A 23,755-nucleotide genomic window follows, 5' to 3' on the forward strand; every position below is an offset into this window, starting at 1 on the left:
GGTACTGTTAAACCGCGTGTTATTCACAAAGAGCCATATGCGACTGCGCACTGTCAAGCGCCTTTATTCTCTGTCCCTTCTTCTTTGAACAGAATACAGTCGGGTGACAGTCGGATGCACCATGACGTCTGCACGTTATCGAGACGTCCTTGTACAGCAGGTGATTCTTGCTTTGGAAGAGCGTAATTGTATGGAAACCACTGTTTTCATGCAAGATGGGGCAACACCTCATGTCTCTCGCCCAGTGAAATAACTGCTTAACGCGACCTTCCACGAACGTTTTACCTCCAGAATTTTTCCAGGTGCATGCCCTACAAGATCGCCTGGTCTGAATCAATGTGACTTTTGGCTCTGGGGGTATCTAAATGAACGAGTTTGTCAGGGACACGTTCGGTCTATACCTGATCTGAAAGTCAGTATACAAGAACACGTCTCTCAGATTCCACCGAAACTGCTGCGAGCAAATGTTGATCTTGTCCTTTTATGGATGCAGCATCTCGTTTACGTCTACGGTGCTCACAATAAAATCAACATTAGACCTTTTTCACTTATTTGACCTTTTCTGGCCAAGTCCCGTCATTAGAGACGAACACGTTCGGTCTATGTCAGGGATGGCAAAGGCATTTGCCTGGACCGATTTAGGGGAATCACTGAAAGCTTAAATGTGGATGGTGGATTTGAACTCTCGCCTTCCCGAATGCGAGTCCAGAGCGCTAACCATTGCACCACCTCACTTGGTTAACTATCTGATACGGCATACTCGTGTTCTAACAAGCCCGGAAGCAACTTCAAATCGGCCCACAAAAGCCATCTAAGCTACAAAGCATGCACGATGCATGAAATTGCAATATGTTCTCGCCCGCTTAAGTGACTGGCTTAGTTGCTCCTAATCGTTCGAAACTCATTTCCTGTTGTCGACAAAATCACCCTTTTCTTACACTTGCAGACAGTAAAATTGAGGTCTGCATAAGTTTTGTCTCAAAATTTTGGGAATTTTAGTAACGTATAACTAACATCTAAATCGCTTTTTCCTCCAGTCTTCTTACTAGAAGACTCGTGTTCTTGTAATGGTTAAATTTGTAAGGAATTGTGTAAGTAATTCGTTTATGAATAATAATTACAAAAGCATTTTTCATTATTACATTCCTAGAAAAGTTTAAATACTTAATTTTAATAAAATAACACATTTAAGAAACCCGAACGACTTAAGCCTGTGGCGTAAGATAGCGAGTGGTTATTCAAAATAGTGGCACGCTGAGCACACGTGCTGTGGCTTAGCTGTCTTTTGTAGGCCAATGTAAACCAATCTGAGGTTGTTTCCCAAGGCTTGATAGTCCCAAAAGTGTGCTGTACCAAATTATTCGTCAAGACTTCATCCGTGATACGTTGAAAACAACTATCGTTTACACCCTATACAGGATCCTATCTAACGTTGCCACCTCATATATTTCCTAAAAGGAACGCAGGGTGAAGCATGAAATTGGCCAGGGATTCACCTACGTCAGAGCTCACATAATGGGTATAAATGTACAATCCTTAAAAGCAAACAAACACCACTTTCAACAATAAGTTACTTTTTTTGGCACTTGTAAGGTTTTTTTTTTTTTTTCCTACCGAAATGAAAACTAGAGGTACAATTAGTGATGGCAGACTTGGTATCATTGTCCTGAACCTTCTACCTTCTTGAAAACTTAGACTTTAAATAGTGGAAACTGTGCCACAATTTTTGTCTTGATGCTGTAATGCTGTAGTGCGGGTTGCCTACGCTGTCCTGAAGCCTGCAGTAGGCAAACATTGCTATGCGTATACGGCAGAATTTGTAACTCCATTGCCATTCTTTAAAGTGAACGAATTCAGTAGATGTGAGGTTTGGAACAGTGAAAACAAGTCTGCTAGTCACTAACTGTACATCTAATTTTAATTTACGCAGAAAAAATATACATGCGCCATTTAAAAAACATAACTTTGTGATGATAGTGATATTTGTTCATTTTTGCCTATTGAGTGATCCCCAGCCATAAATGCATCCCTGGCCAACAGCATTTTTCACATTTCGTTTCGTTTCGGAAATGTATGAGACGGCAGAGTTAGATAGGACACATTGCACAATTCGTCTCGAAAGTGAAGCACACAACACTCTTGTTGGTACATTTGAGAAACTGGAGCAGGGAATGGTACAGTCTTGTCAAGATAAACGATATAAGATATAATCCTGTGACATCCGAAAGAATTCGTAACTGATTACAGAGACGGATGCAGTAGTACATCCAGCTGCGAGAATGACACATGAACAGCTCCTCTGACAGGTACCACTGTACAGCAAATTCTAACGTGTAATGTTCTGAAGTGGTATTGACACTGAACTGACAGAAGTCATGGGATATCTCCTATCATCGCGTCGGACAGCATTTTTCCCGGCATAGTGCGAGAACTCGGCGTGATATGTACTCAACAAGTCGCTGGAAGGTGGCTGCAGAAGTACTGAGCCAGGGTGCCTCTATAGCCATCCACAATTGCGAAAGTGTCGTCGATGGAGGAGTTTGTGCAGGAACTAACCTTTCGATTATGTCCCATAAATTTTCGATGGGATTCATGTCGGGCGATTTGGGTGGCCAGATCATTCGCTCGAATAGCCCAGAATGTTCTTCAAACCAATTCGGAACAACTGTGGTTCAGTGATATGGTGCATTGTCATCCATAAAAACTCCATTCTTGTTTGGGAACAAGAAAGCCATAAATGGTCGGAAATGTTCTCCAAGTAGCCGATTATAACTGTTTAAAGTCAGTGATCAGTTCAGTTAGACCAGAGGACTCAGTCCATTCCGTGTAAACACAGATGACCCCACTATGGTGCCACCGCCAGCTGGAGTAGTGCCTGATGGACAACTTGGGTCCCAGCGAGCGAGATGGCACAGTCCTTACCACACTGGACTCGCATTCGGGAGGACGAAGGTTCAAACCCGCGTCCGGCCATCGTGAGTTTGGCTTTTCGTGATTGCCCTTAATCGCTTCAGGCAAATCCCGGGGTGGTTCCTTTGAAAGGGCACGGCCCATTTCCTCAGCCATCCTCCCCTAATCCAATGGGACCGATGACCTCGCTGTTTGGGCCCCTCCCCACCCCAAACCACCCAACCAACCAACAACTTGAGTCCATGGCTTCACGCGGTCTGTGCCACACTCGAACCCTACCATCAGCCCTTACCTACTAAAATCTGGACGTGTCTGACGCGGCCACGGTTTTACAGTCACTTAGGGTCCAACCGATACGAACACGAACCCAGGAGGAGCGATGCAGGCGATGTCGTGTTGTTCACAAAGGTACTGACGTCGATCGACTGCTGCCATAGCCCATTAACACCAAATTTTGCCGCACTGTCCTAAGTGATGTGTTCGTCGTCCGTACCACACTGGTTTCTGCGGTTACTTCACGCAGCGTTTCTTGCCAGTTTGCACTGGAAACTCTACGCAAAAGCCGGTGCCTTCGGTCATTAAATGGCTATTGGCCACAGCATTGTCCGGGGGGATATTGATCCCTGAAAAGTGTTTTTCTCGGCACACTCTTGAGACTGTGGATCTTGGAAAACTGAATTCCCTAACGATTTCCGTAATGGAATGTCCCATGCGTCTAACTCCAACTACCATTCCACATTCAGAATCTATTAATTCCCACAGTCACGTTGTAACTCTTTTCACATTAATCATCTTGAGTACAAATGATAGCTCCGCAAATGCACTGCCCTTTTATTCCTTGTGTAGGCGGTGCTATCGCTATCTATATATGCGTATATCGCTACCCTATGACTTTTGTCACCTCTGTGTGTTTCTTCTTAATGTACCCCATGGGTGAAATTTAAGCCCAATTAGATGGCAACTTAATAGAAAAGCTTAAATTTTAAATTCATTTCTACTAACTAGGACAGTATTTCTTAATGACGTCAGTGTCAGCTTGTAACCAAACGTTCCATTCCCAATTATCACCCAAACGGCAAGTTTGCTGGAATGCTTGGCTCATTTATTGTATAATGTAGCGGTGTCTGTTTTCTTTGTTAACTATGATATTATACACCGTGTAGAATGGGACTGATTAGTTCTGGAAAGGCGATATGTCACTTCAAGCTGTACGCTCGGTGTGCGGATTGTTGTTGATGATGATGATATGAGCGTCCTGATCCGTGGCCCAAGTAGAACTAGAAGCTGGTACCTTACTCATTGTCACTTGGCAGTAACTGTATCCACGTGATAATACTCGAGGACGGAGGATTTAAGTTCCAAAACCGGCAAAGTTATTGATAAAAACACTATAGCAGCGGTGTTACTAGTATTTACTGTAGTTATTAAATGCTGCGGGCAAGATACAGAGGGGAAGTCGAGGGAACACTATGCACCAAAATCAGAATCATCTCCTCTAAGTGTCGTCTCCATCTGGAGACTAGAGGAGAGTCGTGGGTGATCGTTCGGTGCAGCATTGGATTTTAAAACAGAAATGCTCTGTCATTACATCGTACGATACACCACCTGTAGATGGAGTATGAAACATGGTGACGCTGCAGGGCGATGTCCGTGGTTTTACTTTGTTTCGCGACTCTCGGAAACCATTGCCAACTTGCTGTCGTAGCTATATGGTAAACTACCAAACATTTTCGGTTCGAACCCTGTCGTTACAATAGGAGCAACGTTTTAATGTTTCTTGTTAAGACACGGCGACGCGGTACGTATATTTCAGAATATAAATCTAAAACTCCCGGGTTAAATCCTTATTTGGCTCAATAATATTTTTCGTCAGATGATTGCGTGAAACATGACTCCTGTGAATCACACAACAGGTTGTGTGATAATTTTCATATTCAAACTAAGAATGCGAAATGGACAAATTGGGTGTCAAATTGACGTGCGTGAGGTCCAGTTTTACGAAAAGAGTTTATTTGATTGAAAGTAATAGGGGTTACTAAGCGAAAATTAATTAGCGATTAGAGGTAAAATTTTTGTTTGAATTTTCATAACCAAATGAAAAATGTGAAATTGACTAATGGAGTTATCAAATTGATCAATGTGAGATCTACTTTTGCAAATCATTTAGTTGCTTGAAAGTACTTAGGATAGTTAACAAAAAATAATTTTTTATTTAAGAGAAAATTACTCAACATTATTTTTGTCCTAATTGCATCTTTTCAAGGCCTAGCATTTTGTTCATAAAAAACTACATTGGTGTGATATTTAATTGTTAAAAAGCTTCCTTCAAATCAAATACTAAATTTAGCACTTTTCGCAAACAGAAGACATTAGGAAGGTAAATGAGGTGTCAAAAAGTTCATACTTTCTGTGCAACACCTGAAAATAAAAATAAAAATTGATGAAAAAACGATCAAACGTTTGTGAAATGATTTGTCTAAAAGTTCGAAATAAAATAGATTAGAGAAACATTTGACACCCCTCTCGAATAATGGTCGAAATCATTTACAACAAATAAGGTGGCGATTGAGAATTTAAATTTTTATGTGTAACTTAGAATTTCAAAGAGTACTAGAGGATAATTGTATGTTGGGTTATTTACAACGTGCAGTCTGCTGTTGTGTGGTTTTGACATATTTCCATCATCTATGCCCGAAGGTGTAAAAGAGGTCAGACAATTTTTCAGTCTCAAAAATTTTTCAGTAATTTTTCAGTATAATCCAGTGAATAACAGGAAAAAGTATGCACACTCTTAATCGACACCTCATTTTCTGCGCATGATTTCGAGGATTACGAATGTTTATTTAATCTTTTTTACATTTTAATTTTCGACAAGTCATATCAAAGAAAATTTGAAAATTTAATTCAGAACTTTTTTTTAAATTCTGTTATCGTTTCTTTTACCCCTGACGATGACTTGTTAATATGAGAAAATTCCGAAGTGATCCTCGGTTAGATGTCCACATTAAACTATAGGCCGTGCTGGCTGTGCTAAGTGATTTCGAAGGTCACAGGAAGGAAGGAGAGTACCAACTGCATCAAGATCAGTCTTAGGCCTTACAGTGGCCAAACCAGCCTTTGCGTTGAAGATATTTTTACTTTATGGAATGATTTTGACTTTAATTTTATCGTACTGTACTCATCACTCCTTAATCGTGACAGAGATGTGGCGCAATACGAATTGCACTACAGCTACGAGAACAACAGAGAGCATAGTTCGTAAGAATTGAAAATGCATTATTAATTAATTTAGTAGTTTCGTTGACATGAGATGCACAGATGCTGGAAGATAATAATTTAACGTTTCGTTGATGACGAGGTCATTGGAAACTGAGCATAAGCTCGTGTAGGGAAAGGATGGGGAAGGTAATCGGCCGTATCGTTTTCAAAGTAGACGTACCAGCATTCACTTTCAGCGAATTAGGGACATCGTGGAAAATGTAAACTTGGATGGTTGGATGGAGATCTGAACCGCCGACATAAGAAATACGAGTCCTATGCGTTACCACAGCACTCTGAAATATAAGGGGCGTTCAAAAAGAAACGAGCCGGAGACACAATTACAGAAACCAGTACCTGTATGTTAGAAGTATTGACCCTGGCTGTTGAGACACTTGTCCCACTGTGACACAAGGCGGTGAATGACTGTCTCATATAATTCCCGGGGCTTCGATGTTAACCAGTTCCACACGTACAGCTGGACGTCGTCGTCCGAGGTGAATCGTTTGCGCCTCAGAGCCTTTTTAAGGGGACCAGAATGGTGTAATCACAGGGAGAGAGGTCCGGACTGTATGGAGTGTGGCCGAGAGCCTCCCATTTGAATTTCTGCAGGAGTGCTGCGACTATGTTGGCCGTATAAGGCTTTGCAGAATTGAGCAGAATGACCCCACAGATGAGTTGACTGGTCGTTTTTATTTGATGGCTTTGCGAAGGGTGGTCAAGGTTTGCGTGCAACGCTGGGCATTCACTGTTGTCCCGTACTGCAGGAAATGAATCAGAAGGGGGCCATCTTAGTCAAAGAAGAACGTCAACATAGGGACAAGCGATTCACCTCGGACGACGGCGTCCAGCTGTACGTGCGGAACTGGTTAACATCGAAGCCCCGGGAATCTTATTTAACAGCCATTCACCGCCTTGTGTCACAGTGGGACAAGTGTCGCAACAGCCAGGGTCAATACTTCTAACATACAGATAGTAGTTTCTGTAATTATGCCTCCGGCTCGTTTCTTTCTGAACGGCCTTTATATATGCTAGGGGAGAAGTCAGTTAAGATTCAATGACTCGAAATAATATGAGGGAAAAATTGTTAAAAACGCTTAACTGTGGGGAGCCCAACTCAGAATGGCTGGATCGTGTACATCAGCCTGCATTTGCTTTACGTAATCATCATTAGAAGTATTTTTAATTTTGGACTTGGAGCAACAGTATAGAGAAGAAACTGATCGGGCAGACATGTAAGATGCCGTTTCCTGGTCGCGCCTGTGAGCGCTTGTTTTCTACACCAGTGTCGGTAACTGGCGCAAGAACATGAGCTATCTTATAAAAAATAACCGGTCTCTACTAATGGGCATTAATATGGTGTGTGTGTGTGTGTGTGTGTGTGTGTGTGTGTGTGTGTGTGTGTGTAGCCGTCCACACTTCGCCTTTACGGCGGCTTCAACTCTGCTGTGGTCACTTTCAGTGAAGTGTCTGAATGTCTGTAGAGGATCGACAGCCCATTCTGGTTCAAGAGCCAAAACCAGAGAAGATAGTGGTGTTAGATACTGGGATCTGCAGTGGAGACAACATTATAACTCATCCCAGAGGTTTTCCGTTGGCTTCAGGTCGGGACTCTAGGCAGGCCAGTCCATTTCCGAAATGTCACTGTTCCCATAAATCATTGTCTCAAAAATGTTCACATGTGTGTGAAATCTTATGGGACTTAACAGCTAAGGTCATCAGTCCCTAAGCTTACACACTACTTAACCTAAATTATACCAAGGACGAACACACACAACCATGCCCGAGGGAGGGCTCGAACCTCCGCTGGGATCAGCGGCACAGTCCATGACTGCAGCACCTTAGACCGGTCGGCCATTGTCTCACAGGTGCTGCTTTGTAACAGGGTGCATTGTCAAGTTCATGCAAACAACCAACGCTCCGAACTGTTCCTCTGCCGCACACATTACACACTGCTGCAAAATGTGTTCACATCCCTCCATCTTCAGCATTTACTTAAGCGCAATAAGAGGGCCAAAAGCCTAACCACGAAAAACACCATCATACCATAACACCACCACCTCCGTACTTTTGCTGTTGTCACTATGGCGGACGGCAGGTAACGTTTTCCTGCCATCGCCGAACGCAAGTCTTCCAGGCGATCTCCACAGGTTATAGTGTAATTTATCACTCCAAATCACTAGTTCCCTGCGTCCACTGTCCAGTGGCGTCGCTGTTTACATTTTCTCAAGGTCGCTCACGATAGCTACAGAAATGTGTGGCTTACGAGGAACTGCTTGGACATTGTACCCTATTCTTTTTAATTCCCTACGTGATTGCAGGTAGCATTTTGGAATCCACGGGCAATTCCTTCCGCTGATGTCATATCAAATTTTAGAACTCTGCTCTGAAATTTTCGACGGTTCCTTTACGTCAGCACATGAGGTCTTCCGGGTCTATTTTAGCTGCGTTTTTCCTTCCAGTTTCCAGTCACATCACCAACAGTCGACTTTGGCAGCTTTAGAGGGGTTGAAATGTCCCTGATGGATTTGTTACTCAGGTGACACTTACAAGAGAACCTCGCCATCGCACCCCCCTCAGATTTAGTTATAAGTTGGCACAGTGGATAGGCCTTGAAAAACTGAACACAGATCAATCGAGAAAACAGGAAGAAGTTGTGTGGAACTATGAAAAAAAAAGCAAAGTATACAAACTGAGTAGTCCATGCGCATCATAAGCATCATAAGCAACATGGACGACGTAGGTGCAGGAGCGCCGTGGTCCCGTGGTTAGCGTGAGCAGCTGCGGAACGAGAGATCCTAGGTTCAAGTCTTCCCTCGAGTGAAAAATTTACTTCTTTTTTTTCGCAAAGTTATGATCTGTCCGTTCGTTCATTGACGTCTCTGTTCACTGAAATAAGTTTAGTGTCTGTGTTTTGCGACCGCACCGCAAAACCGTGCGATTAGTAGACGAAAGGACGTGCCTCTCCAATGGAAACCGATAACATTTGATAGCAAGGTCATAAGTCAACCGATTCCTCCACAGGAAAACACGTCTGATATATTCTATACGACACTGGTGACGGCATGTGCGTCACATAATTGTCTGAAAATAAAAAATTAAAATTTTCACTCGAGGGAAGATTTAAACCAAGGACCTTTCATTTTGCAGCTGCACACGCTAACCACGAGACCACGGCGCTCCTGAACTGAGATTGTCCTTGATGTTGCCTATCTTGCACATGGACTACTCAGTTTGTATATTTTGCTTATTTCTTTCATAGTTCCACACAACTTCTTCCTGTTTTCTCGATTGATCTGTGTTCAGTTTTTCAAGGCCTATCCACTGTGCCAACTTATAACTAAATCTGAGGGGGGTGCGATGGGGAGGTTCCCTTGTTAGTGACAATTCCATGTAAGAAGTCAACGAGCTCCACAGAGTCTACTGACCTACCCATTCCGCTGTTACTGCTTCTGTGCTGACAGTACAGTATTTCCCGCTTCCTTTTACACTGGCGAGTTCCCCTCTAGTGACATCTAGTGGTCAATTCCGCATTACATAGTCATGTCCGGATACTTTTGATCAGATAGTGTTTGAGACTTTCCGCTGCTCTCTGGGGTACAAAGACGTACGTCATAGCAGTAGAACCTCCCAGACGGCGCTAGGCCGTGTTTCAGCTTACGACAGCAGGGGGAGAGGTATGCAGTGTAGACCGCGCACTTACCAGTAGCCAGACACCTCGGCCAACACCTGGCTAGGTACACAGCACACGGCGTGCGCTCACCAGCCGTGACGTACCGCATTCCGCCGCGTTCCTCTGAGTCTGCCGGCCGACTACACAAAGCACGGACGACGTGACGCCAGCTCGGCGGCTGTGGTTTACTGCCTCGCCGAGGAATCGGTGAGACCGGGCACTGACGCAGCTTGCTACGTCCGTCTCCGTGTTCTAGCTCACTAACCCCGGTACTCACTGACGTGTTGCGCAAGGCCGTTTATTGTGCCATCTGGACGCCTAATTGTACTACAGCATATGATATCTGCCTTGAGAAGTTACCAGGGCTTTAACCTGGAACAGGAATATCTATGGAGTGAACGTAGCTTATTGCGGATATGGGCATCAACAAACCGGAACAGTGACATGACACTACAAAACAGTGTTTTTTTACGTTTTGAGCTAGCACTGAAAAAGATTGCACTTATTTGCTCATTATTAGCAACAGAAATGGCGAATAACACTTGCTACTACGGGCGCAAATCGAAATGCGTCAAAGGAGGAAAAGCCGTAACCTGTAATCATCTTTTGGATGTTGTAGCTCTTCACATTTTCGATGCTTGCTAATGAAAACCGGAGAGAAATATTGCCTTGTGCAAGGCCCCGTTTTTTAGTTTCATTACACAAACGTATTTCCGCACTATATGGGGTTTTTGTTTATTTTATTTCTGAAAAAGATTATCGTATGTTAACCTCTTATGTAACTTATATAATTTTTGACTAGAAGTTATTCACATGTGCAAAAAAAACGGTAATTAGGTGTCATGTATTTTACATTGATTTTCCTATATAGTTATAGACACTTCAATGAGTTGAAGTGTAGTGTGTTGTACACTCAATATGTGCTGAAAGATTTGGATCTAGGATAGGAAATTTGGATACAAAATGGTTATATACAGGGTGTATCAAAGAGAATCATCCGATTTGGCGCGTCTATATTTCTGAAACTAATAAAAATATACAAAGAATTTTGTTTTTGATAAACTCGAAAATCAAAAAGTATTCTTTCATATCTTTTCATAGGTATTCAATAGGTCTCCTTGAGATGCACAGCATATCTCAATACGGTATTCAAACTGTACCCACTCTCCAGCGAATATCTCTTTAGTTGCAGCTTCCACAGCTCCTGTTATACGATATCTCAGTCCATTCATTGTTGTGGTAACGGAGACACATAAACTGAGTTTTTTATACACCTCCACAAGAGGTAATCACCTACAGTAAGGTCCGGTGACCTCGGAGGCTAGTAATGTAAGGCTGAATCATTGATTTAAAAACTCTCGGACTTCCAGATGCCAGTGTGGTGGTGCCCCGTGCTGTTGGAAAATGAAGTCGTTCGAATCAGTCTCCAACTGCAGGAAAAGAAAGTTCTCAAGCGTATCGAGATGTGTGCTTCCTGTAACAGTGTTCTCGGCAAAGAAAAATGGACCATACACCTTTTCCCGTGAAACTGCACGAAACACATCAAATTTTGGAGAGTCCCTCTCATGTTGTACAACTTCATGTCGTTGTCCCGTATCCCATATTCTCACATTATGACAGTTCATCTTTGCATTTCAATGGAATGTTTCCTCGTCACTAAACACTAAACGTGGAAGAAAATCGTCACCCTCCACTTTATCCAGAACGAAATTACGGAACTCCACACGTTGTTGCTTGTCACCTCCACGAAGAGCTTGCAGTAGCTGAATTTTATATGGTTTGACGTTTAAACGTCGACGCAACACATGCCAGACGGACATTGGGGGCATATTGAGTTTTCTAGCTGCACGGTGAACAGATTTCTGTGGACTCCTTGTGAAACTATGGCGGCAGCGTTCAAGGTCTGTGTCAGACACTCGGGGAGGGCTCGGCGATTTGTCTTTACACAAACAATCTGTTTCTCGGAATTTTTCATGCCATCATCTGATGCTCTGTGCTGTAGGACGATGCCCACCATACCTAGAACGAAAGCCACGCTGAACAGTTATTATTGACCCGCACTGCGTAAAACGTAGAAGACAAACGCTTTCTGTTGTCCAGACACCATTTTTACTAGAACTGAAGTGGGCGCTCACTGCTGGTACTAGCGAGAACCATGAGAAACTCGAGAGTTTGCTCTTTCTAACAGTACGTTGTTCACGCACGTACGTCAAATAACATAATAATTATGAATTTTTTTAAATCGGATGATTCTTTTTGATACAGCTTGGATTTCTTCACATACCTCATATGAAGCTACTACGCTGAAGAGCCAAAGACTGGATCAAATGGCTCTAAGCACTATGGGACTTAACATCTGAGGTCATCAGTCCCCTAGACTGAGAACTACTTAAACCTAACTAACCTAAGGACACCACACTCATCCATGCCCGAGGCAGGATTCGAACCTGGGACCGTAGCAGCACCGCGGTTCCGGACTGAAGTGCCTCTAACCACTCGGTCACAGCGGCCAGCAAGAGCCAAAGAAACTGGTACATCTGCCTAATATCGTGTAGGCCCCCCCACCCCCGAGAGTATGCAGAAGTGCCGCACGTGACATGGACTCGACTAATGTCTGAAGTAGTGCTGGTGGGAACTGACACCATGAATCCCGCAGGGCTGTCCATAAATCCGTAGGAGTGTAGGGGGTGGAGATCTCTTCTGAACAGCACGTTGCTAGGCATCCCAGATATGCTCAATAATGTTCATGTCTGGAGAGTTTGGTGGGCAGCCGATGTTTCAACTCAGAAGAGTTTTCCTGGAGCCACTCTGTGGCAGTTCTGGACGTGTGGGATGTCATATTGGTTCAAAAATGGTTGAATTGGCTCTGAGCACTATGGGACTTAACTTCTGAGGTCATCAGTCCCCTAGAACTCAGAACTAATTAAACCTAACTAACCTAAGGACATCACACACATCCATGCCTGAGGCAGGATTCGAACCTGCGACCGTAGCGGTCTCTCGGCTCCAGACTGTAGCGCCCAGAACCGCACGGTAACTCGGGCCGGCTGATGTTGTATTGTCCTGCTGGAATTGCCCAAGTCTGTCGGAATGCACAATGAACGTGAATGGATGCAGGTGATCAGACAGGATGCTTACTTACGTGACACCTGTCAGAGTCGTACCTAGACATATAAGGAGTCCCATATCACTCTACTGCACAGTGCCCACACCATTAACAGCTTGAACACTCCCCTACCTGACATGCAGGGTCCATGGATTCCTGAGGCTGTCTCCATAGCCGTACACGTCCATCCGATCGATACAATTTGAAATGAGACTCGTGCGACCAGGCAACATGTATCCAGTCATCAACAGTCCGATGTCGGCATTAACGGGTCCAGGCGAGGCGTAAAGCTTTGTGTCGTGCAGTCATCAAAGATAAACGAGCGGGCCTTCGGCTCCGAAAGCCCATATCGATGATTTTTCGTGAATGGTTTGCACGCTGACACTTGTTGATGGCCCTGCATTGAAACCTGCAATAATTTGCGGAAGGATTGCACTTCTGTCACGTTGCACGATCCTCTTCAGTCGTCGTTGGTCCCGCTCGTGCAGGATCTTTTTCCGGCCTCAGAGATGTCGGAGAGTTGATGTTTTACCGGATTGCAGGTATTCACGGTACTCTCGTGAAATGGTAGTTTGGGAAAATCCTCACTTCATCGCTACCTCGGAGATGCTGAGTCCCACCGCTCGTGGGCCGATTATAACGCCACGTTGTAGCAGCGGTAACCGATCTAACTGCACCAGACATTTGTTGTCTTCTATATGCATTTCCGACCCCAGAGACGTATTCTGCCTGTTTACATATCTCTGTATTTGAATACGTATTCCTGCAGCAGTTTCTTCGGCACTTCAGTGTATTTATGTGTGCGGTCCGTTATGTCTACCACACATTCTGCAACTTGTCATCTGAAAAAAACGAAGCATTTTCTGTTTTTTCTGATACTCGTCCATTTCAAACTTATACCGCTATATACTGCGTTGTACCATTGCTTCCTTATGATAAATCACTTATTTCTTTTTATGTTGGCATTGCTGTTACACACGGATTTTATATAATTCATCAGCAAAACACAAGATTCCTGCCGCCATTTCCCATGTTGGTGTCGCTAACCCTGTTTTCACTTAGGTCTTTCAGTGCTTCGTCCACTTCTTCTTGTCTTTCCATAATATTATCATAAAGCTCTTTTCCCTTGTGTATCCCTTCTACGTACTTCTTCCACCTTCCAGGTTTTCATTATTTGTATATTACTGGTTTACCACCTGAGATCTTTAGACACTCCTGGAAATGGAAAAAAGGACACATTGACACCGGTGTGTCAGACCCACCATACTTGCTCCGGACACTGCGAGAGGGCTGTACAAGCAATGATCACACGCACGGCACAGCGGACACACCAGGAACCGCGGTGTTGGCCGTCGAATGGCGCTAGCTGCGCAGCATTTGTGCACCGCCGCCGTCAGTGTCTGCCAGTTTGCCGTGGCATACGGAGCTCCATCGCAGTCTTTAACACTGGTAGCATGCCGCGACAGCGTGGACGTGAACCGTATGTGCAGTTGACGGACTTTGAGCGAGGGCGTATAGTGGGCATGCGGGAGGCCGGGTGGACGTACCGCCGAATTGCTCAACACGTGGGGCGTGAGGTCTCCACAGTACATCGATGTTGTCGCCAGTGGTCGGCGGAAGGTGCACGTGCCCGTCGACCTGGGACCGGACCGCAGCGACGCACGGATGCACGCCAAGACCGTAGGATCCTACGCAGTGCCGTAGGGGACCGCACCGCCACTTCCCAGCAAATTAGGGACACTGTTGCTCCTGGGGTATCGGCGAGGACCATTCGCAACCGTCTCCATGAAGCTGGGCTACGGTCCCGCACACCGTTAGGCCGTCTTCCGCTCACGCCCCAACATCGTGCAGCCCGCCTCCAGTGGTGTCGCGACAGGCGTGAATGGAGGGACGAATGGAGACGTGTCGTCTTCAGCGATGAGAGTCGCTTCTGCCTTGGTGCCAATGATGGTCGTATGCGTGTTTGGCGCCGTGCAGGTGAGCGCCACAATCAGGACTGCATACGACCGAGGCACACAGGGCCAACACCCGGCATCATGGTGTGGGGAGCGATCTCCTACACTGGCCGTACACCACTGGTGTACACTGAATAGTGCACGGTACATCGAAACCGTCATCGAACCCATCGTTCTACCATTCCTAGACCGGCAAGGGAACTTGCTGTTCCAACAGGACAATGCACGTCCGCATGTATCCCGTGCCACCCAACGTGCTCTAGAAGGTGTAAGTCAACTACCCTGGCCAGCAAGATCTCCGGATCTGTCCCCCATTGAGCATGTTTGGGACTGGATGAAGCGTCGTCTCACGCGGTCTGTACATCCAGCACGAATGCTGGTCCAACTGAGGCGCCAGGTGGAAATGGCATGGCAAGCCGTTCCACAGGACTACATCCAGCATCTCTACGATCGTCTCCATGGGAGAATAGCAGCCTGCATTGCCGCAAAAGTTGGATATACACTGTACTAGTGCCGACATTGTGCATGCTCTGTTGCCTGTGTCTATGTGCCTGTGGTTCTGTCAGTGTGATCATGTGATGTATCTGACCCCAGGAATGTGTCAATAAAGTTTCCCCTTCCTGGGACAATGAATTCACGGTGTTCTTATTTCAATTTCCAGGAGTGTATTAATACAGGTGCTTCTCTTTCCTACACGACTCTCTATAATTTTCGTTTAAGCGGCAGGTATGTTTCCCACAGTCACGAATGCTTCTACTTCTTTGCATATGGGCGTTTTGCCGCTTTGTGTTTTCTGCCAATCTCATTTCCCGAAGGGAACCGTTCCTTTGCAATTGAAGCTGGTGCGGCCTAGTGTCGTCCACGAGGGCTGTGGAGACTTCAGGTCAGCGTCGCAGTCTCCCGCCTTAGGGAGCGCACCACTTTACGGTTTTTCAGCAAGCTGTCATTAGGAGAGATGCGAGTCGAACGGAACGCTTTGCGTTTCTAAGCCCGCGGCAAGCGCCTGGCTATGGCCGGACAGTTCTTCCGAGCTTCCTCCTGCTCGCCTCTTTCTCGTCCCCCCCCCCCCCCTCTCTCTCTCGTTCTTTCTCTCTGCTGCATTGTTCGCTGGCTGCTGCCCGCTGCCCGCAGGGGCGCAGTGAGTCGGTTGGAACGCGTTGGACACGGAGCTACGCCCGCCAGACTTTTTCCCCTTTAATTGACCTTCAGGCTGGTGATTCACTGACAGGACAGCCCAGAGAAAGGGGGAAAAAGGCTAATCAAGAGAGAGAGAGAGAGAGAGAGAGAGAGAGAGAGAGAGAGAGAGTGCTGACCGGGGTAGAGTATCCCTAGTCTACACTAAGGACGTCCTTGCTGACGGGGCGAAGCACAATACCCAATCGCAGGATGCTAGCAAAAAGTTAAGTGAGACGAGGCGGCGTCTGCAGTGTAAGCGAGCTGAGAACCCGTCTGGAGGCATCGAAGTGATGGCGCTGCGCGAGCAATCTGCGGCTCCAGATTGAATTCCGGCGGCTTATTTTACCGTTTTTATTGCATTCCGAGATGCTTCGGAGAACGGTGGGATTTTCCCTTGCAGGTACCACGCTGATATTCTTAGACTCACTCCTGAGCAGCACTTTTAACCGCAGATTTATTTCTTTGTGCTGTTGCCGCAGTATCTGCATTGCCGCGACTTAAATTATGGGACAGTCGCGTCAGAGTACGTTCGGAGCAGAGGAAACTACTCGCTTTGGGCAGGAAGAGAGAAAAAAATCACTTGTATTTCGACGTAGTCCCCTACTAAGTGAATCCACTTCATCGAACATTCTGCCAGCAAGTAGGGTCTATCCGTGAAGAGCACTTCAAGAAGTTCTGCAAAATATCCCTCTCCTCTCACCTCTGGCACAAACTCTCACAATATATATTTCATTAAAATCCTAGATATTTCGCCATCGCCATTGACACCCCGAATCTTTTCACTGGAGCAAAAGCGTTTCGCAACCACAAATTTCTCTACAGGACGTATACGACAGTGGCAGCAGAATGGTGACACAGTCTCCTTGGAATAAATGTTCTCTGAATTTACCCAAAGACGCTTAACCGGAACTACGTCGTTTTTCTTGCAAGGATACCCAATTGAACTCTTCAGCCATTGCTGTTAAATACGCATTGGCTATATCATCCTGTTACAGTCCCACGAGCGCTTCTCTGAGTTTACTCTATTTTCATTATCATATCTATTTAATAAGGACTTCCAACGCTCCAGAAATGCGCTAGAATTGGTCGAACTAGGGTCTTATGTGAAAACTGATGAAAAACCGCTCCAGCTGCTGTTGAGCATTTAATGAGTCGATTACCGATTTCGACCTTTAATTAGGCCATTTTCAAGCTGTTTTGAAAAACTCTGATATAGAGGAAGAACGTCGCAATGATAGAAGTACAATCCAGAATTATTAAAAATTTTACATGTCCAGTGAAATCGTAATGGCCTAACATAAAAGCCGAAGCCGATAGTTGACTTAATACAGTTCTCAACAGAAAGTGGAGCCGTTTTTCATTAATTCAGCAAACTGTTGTGGAATTAGCACAATGGAGATACTAATTATAAACAACTTGCTGTACTGATGCAGTGCCCTTCCCAGAGTCCTTGCAAAACGTATAAATTTTCCATTCGATTCCCCTAAATCTCATTTAATGTGGTCGTCCTATTTCATATCCCATTCTAGTGTTACCCTTACATTGTTTTTTACAACTTTACGAATTAAACTACTCTCTAACATACCCACTAAAAATTTCTTCGTTGTAGACATTGTTTTCCATTTAGCCACAATTAAAGAGTGCCCCCTTTCCATTTAGCCCCAAATTAAAGAGTGCTCCCATCATTGTACCAAGTGGAAATTTCGTCCAAGTCTTCTTGCATTTCCTTACGAACATCATATACACTACAGAATAGTCAGCGAAATATCTCATAGTGCAGTTGATACTATCTGATGTATAATGAGAACTTTTGAGATCCTGATAAATTTCCTTGCGGCACACTCTGTTACTTTCGTCTCTCTAGAAAATTTGTCTACCAATAAAAGTACTGGATTCTATTAGCCAAATATTTATCAAGGCGATTTCACATGTGTGACAATACTCCGTATGATTGTATTTTGCTTATTAATCTTCGATAGGGCGTTTTGGAAATCTAGTAAGGCAGAATCTACCTGTCCACCTTCAGCTATTGTTTACAAGATGTTGTATACCAATGGAGAAAACCGTGTTTCGCACAAGTGGTTTTTGTGAACGGGTTCTGGTTGATCGAGTGAAAATTTTTTTCCTCGAGGAAAGTCATTTTTAAGCTTAGCGCATTTTCTTAGATGGTGCATAAGATAGATATAATCCATATTGATTTGTAGTTCTGTGCATCCTATCTTTTACTCCTTTGTATACTGAAATATTTTCCCATATTTTCGATTCACCTGGGTCTATTTGCTTTGCAAAAATTTCTCGATAGATATGGTCCAGGAAAGGAGCTCATTCCGCTGCATATTCGAAACGAAGTCCAACCTAAATTTCCTCAGGGCTTGGTACCTTCTTGGCTCTGAGGAATCTTAGTTGTTTTTCAATACCGGATGCGTTTGTATCACTATCTCTGTTCGGCAATCAGACAGTGGTACAGTAGCATTCGTATACATAACAAAAATTTTAAATACGTAATTAAAAGTTTCTCCTGCCTTTTGCTTGAACCCCAGACAGGTCTACGAGAGACTGAATGGAAGATTTGGTTCCGTTTCTGACTTTACAGAGTGGTTCAGATGGCCCTGAGCACAATGGGACTTAACTTGAGGTCATCAGTCCCCTAGAACTTAGAACTACTTAAACCTAACTAACATAAGGACATCACACACATCCATATCCGAGGTAGGATTCGAACCTGCGACCGTAGCGGTCGCACGGTTCCTGACTGTAGCGCCTAGAACCGCTCGGCCACCTCGGCTGGCTTCTGACTTTATATATGATAATGCAGAAAGCTTTCTTGTTACTCCCTCTTACTGTTTTATTCTTTGATGATTGATCGTTCAGAAAAATACTTTTCGTTTCCACGAAAAGAGTGATCATACCTTTTAAATCAACTTCCCACTATTGTGCAGCAGGGTTAACAGCTTTTGTGCAGAGTTTTAGTTGATGTCGCTTTTCTGGTAGGGAATGGTCGACGCACGACCCACTCACAGCAACAAATCGGTGTAAAATTCATGTGCATTCTGTTTGCTGTGAAATGGATAAAGTGTTTTCCTCACGTTAACAACGCAATAGTTCCAGTTTCCAGCTCGTATATAGTTAGCTGTTCACGTAAAACCTGGTGTACCCATTCTTATATGACGTCTACGACGCCAGCTGTCTCGTACACTGCCGTCACTCAATCTTTTCATCCGCTATGTTGATATGTTGGGCTGCATTCACATGGATCGTCTTTAACAAAAGTGCGGCTGCGTCCAATTCAGGCGTCCATTTATTAACACATTCAACACTACCATGCACGGGCGCGGCCTTTCCATTCTCTGAAACGTGTTGCATGCTACATGATTCTCGGGTGCAGTGTAGCCGTAAGAGTTCATATTTTGTTCGCTAGATACTGCAGGAGACAATTTACAAATGTGCATTTACCGAACTTGTTGTAGTAACATCAGAAACTACTTGTTTGGCCTGTTACGAAGAACAAAAGAAGCTACCTACAAGCTTCATAACAAGGTAACTAAAGAAAAATGATATTTTTTAGTGAAGAGAACATGTTTTTTTAAGGAAGGGAAACGTAATGTATATTAGCTCTCCACAAAACATCAGATAACCACCGAAGATGTTTCTGTACGTTCAAAATGAGATTTTACAATAACAATAAAGCCCAACTTTGTCATAGACTATAACAGGAACAAGACTGGTTTAGACCGTGTCAATCAACTTTACAGCTACTATCCATTCCTAAGTAAAACAATGTAAGTGTTAGAAAAAACTTTTCTTTCAGTTTTCCTGATATCTACTGTGAACGGCTTTATGTTGTACGAGAATGTCACCAAGCAAAATATATCTCTAGTGGAATCTTTAAAAAAAGTTAGCATGGAGTTCGTAGCTGCAGGAGCAAACGTTTGATCATGGAAAACAAAGCCAATCACTAGCCTAGACAGAAATTTTGATTGCCATTGTACACGAAAGGTACCACCCACTTGCAACGGAGTATACGCCACATGCTACTGTATTGTTTGTTCTGACACAGGAAAGAAAGAGACTGGGAAGCGGATAAGGAAAGAAAGCAGATGGTGATACAAAGACCGCAATGTTAGAGTTTGTGTACCACGATGTTTTCAATACTAACATTTAGAAGTAATGCATCGTAAAAATTTAAACGTAATAATTTTCAAATAAAATATGAAATAAATATGCATTAGTGAAGTAATATTTTTTTTAAATTTTTAGTTCTGCTTTAAATCTTTGTGAGCAAATGTAAAACTTTTCCTGGGGAGGGGGAGGAGGAGAGGGCAGTTTCTTCACTTTTTTACCTTTTCCAGCCCCGGTGGCCGTGAGTTCTAGGCGCTTCAGTCCGGAACCGCGTGATTGCTACGGTCGCAGGTTCGAATCCTGCCTCGGGCGGGTGTCCTTAGGTTAGTTAGGTTTAAGTAGTTCTAAGTTCTAGGGGACTGATGACCTCAGATGTTGAGTCCCATAGTGCTCAGAGCCAGTTTTTACCTTTTTGGCTACGCCAGTCTACCAGTACCGAAGTGAAAATACATACAAGCAAGCATATTTCCTAATTTATAAAGTATGGGATTTAAAGTGATGCTAAATGTGTGCGTCTAAGATGCTTGACCGCTGTATTTATTCATTAAATCTGCTACAAATTGACAATTAACCTACGCAACCGAAGAAAAAAGATAGCAGTTTTGAATGTGTTAGCAGGCGGAAAATTAAAACGGACACCCGTTTACAGATTACTCGTCAGCTTTGGATAATTTTCTAGATCCGTTGTACCGTTTAGAATAAAAATTTCCTGACATTGGAAAATAAGCCGTGGCTATTTTGAAAAGCTGTGTAAACAAAAGTCTCTGCAAGTCAACTGCCAGCTTGTCAAACTTATGCCATATCGAATATCTGCAGCTGCAAACTCTTTACACCCGCATGATTATTCTGTAAAATCACTGATATCTTTTATTTTTCATTTCATGCGAAGTATTTGCAAGCGCTAATAGAACCTCCTTGATTATCTTAAGAGTTGGGGTGGAGGACGCCTCTTGAGGCTACCCATTCTTGACAACCAAATTACCTCTGTTTATTTATGTATTCCCCCTAATTACACCAAACCCGTTTGTTGTTTGGTTTGCCGGGAGGCGTCCTTGTCACAGGCTGTTCATGCTTCCACCTCTCCTCCTGCAATTACCGACTGCTCAGCCGTTAAATTGACTGCTCCCGGGAAAATCTGTTGTCGGAGCTGCACGCCTCACCTGCTTTCAGGCTGTAGCTTTTGATTTTCTAGTGAGGCAAGTTGCGTTCAGAAGTTACTGTTGCAGTATTTAGCTTCGAGGTGGGCCTTCAACGTGATTTACCGTATCCCTGCTGTATAAATTACTTGAGGAGGTTGTATGCCGTGGTACTCCTAAGTAACGCTTGTCACTAGCCAATCAGGCCGTTGCGTGCGTCTGTTCAAGCGGCCCGCCAGAGATGGTGTCGCCAAACGTGTTCTTCGTTTTGTTTCCCAAAACCGAACCAGAGAGCCATGCAAAAACTGGACATGTGACAGTAGTAAGGATCGAATCCGAGTCAAAGGCTGAACAGTCTCGTGGGCTATAATCTACGCTACATGACTAACTGACAATAGCTGTATCTGGTGGGCCGCTTGAATTTGCTCACGCCCCAGCCTGTTTAGCTAACTACAGTGATGATTGACTGGGAAACGGTGCAGCGTATAGAATTTTTTTCTGAGCTGTTATTTCTCAGCCCAATATACCCTGCAAAAAATGATAATTAATTGAAACCCTCAGCTGCCGACAGGTGTTGTTGATATACCTCGATGAGGACAGCTGAAAACGTGTGCTCCGACCGGGACTCGAACCCGGGATCTCCTGCTTGCATGGCAGACGATCTATCCATCTGAGTTACCTAGGACACAGATGAATAGGGCGACTGCAGGGGCTTAACCCGTGCACGCTTCCCGTGAGACCCACATTCCCAACTGGACACAATCTACATACGTAATGTACCTCATAGGTATTTGCCCATCTACTCATTACTCGCGCACACTAAGGTGTCGATTCCCGTAATAGTTCGGGCAATCTTGTGCGCATTCGCACATTAATACCTATATGGTACATTACGTACGTATGTGGATTGTGGACAGTTGGGAAGCGTGCATGGGTTAAGTCTCTGCAGTCCCGTTATTCATCTGTGTCCTCGGTGGCTCGGACGGGTAGATCGTCTGCCATGTAAGCAGGAGGTCCCGGGTTCGAGTCCCAGTCGGGGCACACATTTACAGCTGTCCCCATCCAGGTATATCAACAACACCTGTCGGTAGCTGAGGATTTCAATTAATTATCATTTATTCTAGAGAAGCTGCACGGTCATCATTGGTATCCGTTCTTTCGAGAACAGTTACCATCTTCATATACATATACCCTGCAAAACCATTACAAGTTTTTGAGACTTTTTCCAATGGGAATGGTTAATATTCGGCATATGACGGGAACGATCTTTCGAAGCAAAAAGGCCTAGCAAAAGTGGGCTCTAAAATGCATGCATTAACAGCTGTTTGTACCTCCTGATCTTCGATACTGTGAAACGAATATCTTCTACTCCAAGCTCCTTGCTTTCCTTATTCTGTGAGGAACATGGACCGAAACAAGGAAAAAAGTCCAGTAAACGTGGGCTCTGAAGTTCATACCTTGAGAGCTATGAGCATTAGTTCATACATATTGTATTAGTTCTCTTTTTTCTCTCTTCATGTACTGAGCAACGTAAATTGAAACGGTCCCCATTTGTTGCGAGTTCTGCCCACTTTTCTTCTGTGCCAATCCCTTCATCTCAGAGTATTATCTGCACCAAGTACCCTCAGTTGTTTGCAATATAGATTCCAAACTCTGTATCCGCTTACAATTTTTGCCATCCAGATGGGTTGGGTTGTTTTGGGGGCAGAGACCAAACTGCGAGGTCATCGGTCTCATGGGGTTAGGGGAGGACGGGGAAGGAAGTCGGCCGTGCCCTTTCAAAGGAACCATCCCGGCATTTGCCTGGAGCGATTTAGGAAAATCACGGAAAACCTAAATCAGGATGGCCGGACGCGGGATAGAACCGTCGTCCTCCCGAATGCGAGTCCAGTGTGATAACCACTGCGCCACCTCGCTCGGTCTGCCATCTAGTACGAAGCAAGTTACTTTTGGATATCCTAACACGTGCCGTATTATCCTCTTCCTTCTCATTCATTTCCTCGCCAATTATGCGGAGAATCTCCTCATTTGCTATCAGCACACTTAATTTTGGATATGCTTCTGTAATACATCTCAAGCACTTCGAGTATCTTCTTTTCCCCGCGGCCAGCTGTTGACAAAAGGTAGATTCCCAGAAATTTCTTTCTCAATTTAAAGTTTAATGCTAGCAGACTTCTTTAGGCCCCAGTTGCCTTTACAAGTCTGATACTTGTGCCCTCTATGCTAGTTTGGCTGCATCTGCTGAATGGTGCCCATTTTGGTGTTTTTGCAAGTTAATAATATTTATTTTAATATTTTTAGAAGCTGGCTCTGACCACTATGGGACTTAACTTCTGAAGTCATCAGTCCCCTAGACTTACAACTACTTAAACCTAACTAAGCTAAGGACATCACACACATCCATGCCCGAGGCAGGATTCGA

The sequence above is a fragment of the Schistocerca cancellata genome, chromosome 5 (assembly GCF_023864275.1).
Source record: "Schistocerca cancellata isolate TAMUIC-IGC-003103 chromosome 5, iqSchCanc2.1, whole genome shotgun sequence".
In the NCBI taxonomy this organism is placed as follows: Eukaryota; Metazoa; Arthropoda; class Insecta; order Orthoptera; family Acrididae; genus Schistocerca; species Schistocerca cancellata.